The sequence below is a fragment of the Condylura cristata genome, unplaced genomic scaffold (genome assembly GCF_000260355.1).
Source record: "Condylura cristata isolate star-nosed mole 26May11 unplaced genomic scaffold, ConCri1.0 scaffold00013, whole genome shotgun sequence".
Taxonomy (NCBI): Eukaryota; Metazoa; Chordata; class Mammalia; order Eulipotyphla; family Talpidae; genus Condylura; species Condylura cristata.
In genome coordinates this window covers 19,174,379-19,182,280 of record NW_004567114.1, presented here as the reverse complement: position 1 = coordinate 19,182,280, position 7,902 = coordinate 19,174,379, and positions in this window count along the sequence as shown.

The window sequence follows — 7,902 nt, the reverse complement described above, 5'->3', positions numbered from 1 at the left end:
GCACCCATGGTGCACCCAAGGGCTGGTGAAATCTGGTGGTAGAATGTGATGAAACACTGTTCCTGGTTCTTCTCTTACACATACCACCCAATTTCAGAAGCCCGGTCTTTAGTGAAGGTGGCATGAGATGCTTCAAGTGTAGTAAACTTGGACAGGCCTCTCTGAAGCTGCCCGCCCCACTTCCCCCCACCCTTCACAGGGGGCCCTAATAGAAACTGTTCCTAGGTCAACAGCTAGAGAAGACTACCTCTAGGGTTTTGAGGTGAGAGGAAAATAAGCAGCTCTTTTCTGATGTTGGAATAGAGCACCAGCTATGATTTGCTAAAGGCTTTGAGTGGCAGGGTTGTTAGGCGAAGATTTATGCTATTTCAACTGAGTTGGAATGAGAAGAAATATGGAATAAATGGTAGCATAAAAGATTTCGATTACAGCAATAAAGGATTTCCCGGCATCAAAGGGAAGTAGATTTTCTGCCCTAGGGTGATTTTAAAAGGTAAACAGTGAGGCTTCCCTTGACTGCCAACCTCTAGTATGGAGTTTAAATGGCTTTCTACATCTTTTTTTTTTTTTTTTTAAGATTTATTTATTTGTGCATACAGAACTGGGGTACAGGCCAGAGGTGCAGGGGCAGTAAGAAGATTCACCAGAGACAGAGTGGGGAGCAGCGGGCAGGTCAGGAGAGGTCTGCCGCGCCATGTGGGTCACCTCTGGGGTGGGGACTGAACACACACTGAAGTGCCTGCAGCTAGCTTGTTGTGCTGCATCCTAACCCACTGTGCCACCAGGGAGGGCCCGGCTTTTGACATATCTTATCCTGAGCTCCTACGCTGAATTCATGGACCTTCTTTGTTCCCATGTCTTTATTATAGCACTTAACCAAAGTGAACTGTAAACTCAGGGTTTAAGGCTGTGGCTCATTCTTTACTGTGTCCTTGACCCACAGCAGGTCCACAGTCCAAGGTAAATACGTGTTGTTTGATGGTAAGTGAAAAGCTGCCTTGAGAGCATAGCGGATGTCAGTGCTTAATGTGGGGAGCACCTCAGTGCCGCTGGAGTGTCCCCATGGAAGGGCCAGTGGGAGTTGTGTGCAAGTGGCTGTGAGCATGAAAGGTGGGTGTGTCGGGAAACCACCTCTACAGTACCCGATGTCCCCCAGTCCCTCCTGTCTTCTCCCCTTCCTTCTGCCTGACTTCTGGTCTGGACGCAAAGGTCAGGTGCTCTGTGTGAAGACTGAAGGGTGGAATGATTTCTGGAGGATGGCAAAAGAGGGACCTCCCTGGTGGCACAACAGGTTAAAGGGCAGCACTGTGAAGCTATCTGCAGCCACTGAAGCAGATCCCTGGCTGGGGGGTGGTGACTCACATGGCGCAGCAGACCTCTCCTGGCCTGCCCACTGCTCCCCTCAGCAGTGTGTTTCAATCTGCCTGTTCTGCTCCCCACTCTGTCTCTGGTGAATCCTCTCACCCTCATAGCTCTGGCCTGTACCCCAGTTCTTGTGTGCATAAATAAATAAATCTTAAAATGAAAAAAAAAAAAAAAGAATGACAAAACAGTTGAGGGAACTAGATGGTGGAGAAAATGAGCAAGGTGTACGCCCTGCCCTGGGTTCTGGGAGGGCAAGCAGGGGAACCCCAGAGTGCCAATAAAGGTGGGAGAGGAACACGCTGTGCCGTGGCAGTGCTGTCCATGGAGTGCGCTTTCCTCTGTGGCTTCCCTTTCATGGGTCTTGCGCCGGGCATGGGACTGTCCCCCGGTGCCACAGGGTCGGTGACTGCACACCAGGCCCTGGACCCTCCCGAGGAGGAAAGGACACCAAACCAACCCAAGACAAGGCAATTCCCGAGAAAGGGGCCGATTGAACCCCATGGCTACCTCTGTGCACCCATGTCTCCCTCATGGGAAAGAAGTTAGTTCCAGGGGTCCAGGACGCCAATGCAAGCTCTGGAACATTCGCAGTCTCTCCTTTAGCGGAGAGAAGCTGATGGCACTGCTGCAAAGGAGACAAAGAAAGGGACTCGAGACGGGAATGTGTGAAGCAGAGAGGGGAGGCTGTGAACGCCTCAGCGCAATTATGCAGAAAGACTGCAGTCCAGGCGCGGGGTGGCACCATCCTCCCCACCACACTAGAGGGCTGTCCTCCACCAGGAGTGGGCTCGGAGCTGCTAATTACTGAGATTCCAATAAGAGCTCTGTCTTAAAAGTGATTTTGAACTGATTGCAGCTTTTTAAACTGATTGCAGCTGCATGCTGTAAAGGCAGGAACCTAAATAAAAGTGAAAAATCCCTTGATCAAACACAAAGGAACCCTTCTATTTTCATTTTACATACACATCAGTTATGTTTCACGAGTGTAAGCAAAGGATTCATAAACCTATTAAACATACATGTTCCCTGAGGCCAGGTACCATGCTTGTTCATCCTTATAACTCCTGACAGTGTCTAGCATAGTTTCTGGCACCTAGAAGATGCTCACTGAATTGAATTTAATGGGAGCAATTACCGTATTAATGATTTGATTAGATAATTGTCATTTTTTACCATAATGGGCTACTATAAGCGGCATATTGGGGTAAAGTGATACAAAAGGCCAATTTACTATCATCAAATCAGGAAAACATACCTATTTTTTTTCAAGCCCCAAAAGAAATATGCAAATACAATCATTCTTGAAAGGCAAGCCAACCACTCTGCATTCCACAACAGAGACCATGTTGATTGCGCTGTGTAGGTTGCTAGGCAACGACTTGGTAATTCCCCATGTAATAGAGGAACCTGTCATCTGCTTTCTTGGCTATATGTGACATGAGGAGACAACAAGTAGAGGACAACCAAGAACACCTGCACCTGGATGACACATTCACTCCTGAAGTGTGATGACACTGGAGAAAACCCTCATGCCCTGTCAGAAAGTGCTAGAGGGAGAATTTCATTAAACTGTTAGCACAAGACATTCGGGTAGATTTTCTTGGATTTACCCTGTGGGTAAATCCTGTGGGCTAGCCTGTATTTCCTGTCCACAAAGCAGGAGACCAAAAGCACTAAGCTCTTGCATGTGGCTGGCTGTCAATTCAATAGGGCTCCAGATCAGCCATCCCACAGCTCCAGCTGGGATGAAATTTCACCAGATAAAAGCAGCCTTTTAAGTCTTAAAAGGGACACTCAATTCTCAAAGAAACCCAAGTTCTTGGGTGAATAAATGGCACTTTTTATACCTGAAGAAAATGCTCTTAGCAATTTCTTTGGATGTGATTTCCCAGACATTTTAGGCAAATGAGCTGCCTTGTAGAGCTGCCGTTCCACTGTAGGTGTTGACATGGTTGTCTTTGAAGTAGACTGAAAACATGATAAAGCCTTGGAGAGTGAATAAGGTCTGTCTCAAAGCTTCTCTGACATTAAGAAGAAGAACTTAAATTTAAATGCCACTTGAAATTTGGGAGGCTAAGCGGACTCATCTTCTTTAGATGACTTTTCAAAAGGACCACTCCCCAAGATCAAAAAAATAGGTGAAAATATGAGTCCTCCCCCCACTCTACTCTTGCAACCATCATATTTAAGTGTTCTTCAGAAATTGGCTGTTTGCGTTTCAGGCTCCTATGTGAGATTTAACTGTGAAGTCTTGGCGTCTGAAATGATGCAATCAGCTGGAGAGAAAGCAGAGTCTGACAAGGTAAAATCAAGCAGGCAGTTTTGATGAACTGGGCAAGGCCTTACCCCAAGACCTGGGTTTAGCTGACCTGTTGTGATGCTGACTAAACAAATCCAGCTGTCCACCACTGGAGGGGGCCTGTCGGAAGCACAGCCTGGCCCAGGGTGCTGGGGTGCCGGGAAGCAGTGCTGGTGTGAAAGTTCCTCGGTCTGTGGCTGCGAAGGAAAGCCACTGCCCAGCATCTCTCAATCACCAGGCTTTAGAAAGTTCCCATGGAACAGAGTCAGCCATGAATCAAATCGTGGAGGAAGTGGGGGTGTTTTGAGCAAAAGCTCAGACCAGAAAAGACCCTCAATGACTGGTCAGTGGGGTGGAAGAGCGGAGTGGGCTCTGGAGGAACAAAGGCAGCTTGGAGTTTCTTCACCAGAATTAACAAGGGTGGAGTGGGACCAGTCAGCAGCTATTTTCACCTTTCTAACATGCCCCAGCCGCAAAAAGTAGTGAGCCAAGGGCCTGGTGGTGGGAAAGAACTGACAGAAGTCAAGATTTCCGGGCTGTCTTGACCAGTTGGCCCGGAAGGCTAGTTTGGAGAGGTTATCTAGGTTGAACTCAGCAAGCTCTGCACCTCTGGGCATCCCTCCCCAACTATCTCTTACAGGTTTGGAGTAAAAGAAAAAGAAGACCAGATGGAGGAGTTTTCTGCAGAGCTTGCCTTTATAGTTCCCAGTCTCCTTTCCTGGCATCCTTTCCCTGTAAGCACATGCATCTAGGGCCTTCTGGCTTCCTTCTCAGCACAGCAGGAAAGGGTGTGGCATTACCATTTCCACGGAAACACGGGAGAAGTCTAGCAGGATAGCTAAAAGCAAGGCCTGCCTGGAATCCAAATCCAGGGCCAAGAACCAGCTGGGCTGGTGGGCGCCTCGTCGCCTGACCGCCAAGGGAAAGGATTGTGTATGCTGCTCTCTCCCACCTCTGCTCTGCCAGGGGGCACCTGCATGTACAGACCCCTGGCTCACTCACAGTCACTTACTAATGCCCGTCTCTAGGACTCCGGGACAGACACATACCTGCCACCCATCAAATTCTCTTAAAGAACTGACTCAGCACTACTGGGCACTGACTGAATCCAGTGAGCTGGGTTCAAACTAGAGGGTAACTATTTTACAGATGGCCACACAAGGTTCAGAATAAAAAATAGATGGTTCTCAAATGCTGCTGCAAGAAACGAGGATCCCAGTCCTTATGGTGATGTGGTCACTGGTCCTCAGAAAAACTAGAAAAATTAAAATGCAACGCAATTTCAAAAAGCAGAAATTATTCCATCTTCTGCTTGTAAGGTTACAACCGATCTTCCTTTCTTGTGTCTGTGTGGGACAGCTTGAAGTGATTGATCCTTCTTTTACAAAGTGATGTTGATGGGAGCTGGGGTTTGAAACTTGATCTTTTGAATACTTTTACTGCTGGTATGCTAACTTTTAAATAATTTTAACTTGAATTATTTTATTCTCATTAAAAAAAAAGAGTTCTTTATGTATGCATACAAGTACTGAGGTACAGGCCAGCAGTGTAGGTGATGAGATCATTCACCAGAGACAGAGCGGGCAGATTTAATGAAATACATGTTGAGGGGAGCAGCAGGTGAGACAGGAGAGGTCTGCTGTGCCCCGTGGGTCAGCTCCCTGGCCGGGGATTAAACTCTGCTCAAGCAGCAGCGGCTGCAGCTAACTTTGTAGTGCTGTGCTTAACCCCTTGCACCACCAGGGAGGCCCTAACTTTAATTATTTTAAATATTTAATGACTTTAATTATAAATTCAACCTTAAAATTAAAAGGATTAAGTAAGTATTAACATTTTAAATCAGATACTATATTGCATACTTTAAAACATCTTCAAATAAAACTCGGACGATGTTAATTCTCATGTGGACAGGGCAGGTGATAAAATGAAGAAGGCTGGGCAGAGGTGCAGTTTATGACCTCCACCTTGTGGCATTCCAAGACCAGAGAGAGGAGAGCACGCCTCTGCACGCCCTTAAGCACAGCATTGCAGGGAGTAGGTCTCCCCCTGCCGGCAGGTGGTGGCAAAATCAGTCTTAAACCAAGACTGGCACTGAAGTCTCAACACGGCAAGGACTCGACATCATGAAGTGTTGCTTAGGAGCCAGCCTCCCTCCCAGAGCTCAGCCTGAACAAGAGTGTGACAACAGAGGTTAAAGAGCCCTCAGCATCAGGCAAGTAGGGAAACGTCAACAGCGATGTTGAGTTACAAACCCTGATGAATGAAGGCTTTTTTTTTTTTACATGCTTGATTAATATAAAAATATTCACGCCCTCCCTGGCGGCACAGTGGGTTAAAGCACAGCACTGAGAAGCGAAAGCCACTTCCGCATGAGTTTGATCCCCGCCTGCCCCGGAGGTGACCACATGGCGTTGCAGACCTCTCCTGACCCGCCCGCTGCTCCCCTCAGCAGTGTACTTCCTCGATCTGCCTGTTCTGTTCCCCACTCTGTCTTTGGTGAAGTCTCTCGCCGCCCTTGAGTCTCTGGCCTGTACCCCAGTTCTGTATGCACAAATAAATAAATCTTTTAAAAAAATATTCAGCATCTATTTTCATGAGTAACATTCTATAAGTCTATCGAGCCATACAGTAGCATAATAAAATTTCTTTTTTTAATAAAAGATTTATATTTTTATGTATTCATACAAGAACTGAGGTGCATGCCAGTGGTGGTACGGTGGGTGAGAGGCTTCACCAGAGACAGAGTGGGGAGCAGAACAGGCAGACTGACTGAAGTATACTACTGAGGGGAGCAGCGGGTGGGTCAGGAGAGGTCTGCCACGCCATGTGGGTCAGCTCCTTGGCTGGGGATTGGACTGAGGTTGCAGTGGCTGAAGCACTGAGACTTAACCCCTGCACCACCAGGGAGGCCCCACTACCAAATTTCTCTTTCCTACAGTATGGTAGTCTTTTAGGGGACTTGGACTCCCGGCACCTCTGCAGGAGCTATGCTTTTGCTGGTTTCATTTATTCACTTTCATCTGCTGTGTATTTTGCTCTCATTTCACTCACTTCATTACTGTGTATCTAACTTTCAGCAGTCCTTAATGCTTTACTTCAAGGTCTCTTCCAATAACAAAACATTAGCTTTTGTCAGAGTTCTCTTAACAAATCCTCATAGTGCCTATTATAGAGTGTGTCTTTATTTCCTATGTGGGATTCTAAGGAAGGCAGACTGTCTTACTGTACCTCAAAAAGAGGCAATGTAGCTTAATGACTACAAGTTAGGATTTATAAAACAGACCTCAGAAATCCAACAGGGAAATGAGGCTGCCAGAGAGGGTGGGGCCCAGCGAACTCCCTGGCATGTCACTGGGCTGTCGCTGGTGGGCAGTGTGGAGGGGTATGAACCTGGCTTGTAAAACAAGTACAGTGCTGTAAACCAACCCTAGCGCAATTAACATTTCTTTTTTCAATCCTGGCTTTAGCAGTTGTGTCATGGGCATGAACTTCAGAGCCCTCGTCCACGTACTGGAAATGATCCTAACACCACCCTCATGAATGTGTCAAGGAATCACAGGAGAGTGCAAAGCTGCATTTATCTTAGTCACTTGATAATTGTTTACTATTGTTCTCCCCCTAAACAAAAGCCTTATATGCTGTAAGTGATGGCAGCGTGGAGTAGACAAATTTAGGATGGAAGGTCTCTCAAGGACAAACACCAGAGGTGGGGGTAGGGATTAACAAATCTTATTAAACAATTCTGTTTCCTGGAATCACTGGCAAGATCAGCAAAGATTATCAGCCAAAGATGGGGGCAGAGAGGAATATGGTCACAGAAGACTAACCTGACCGGACCCCAAGGCTATAAATTCCATCTCAAAAAATCTCAAAGCCCACAAAACCAGAGCACCACTTTGCTGTGGCAAAATCAGCTGTCCAACCACCAGTGCCTGTGCAGGTGCCTGTCTCTTTCCTGTTGATAATAAACTTGCCCATGCAGGTGAAAGGAGCGTCTGCATTCCTGCTCAGAGGTACCCAAGAACTGTCCTCCCATCATCTGACCCCCAACATAGTTTATGCACTGCCATTGCATGTCCAGCAGACTGAGGGGTTAAAGAATGGTTACAGCAATTTCCCAGAGAAATCAGAGGGCAGATTTATTTGTCACACTGGCGGGCTCAGTGGGATCAGTCCCAAAAGGCTGAACCCCGAATAAGAGGAATGGTGAGGTTTTACACAGACTGCAGGAAGAACCT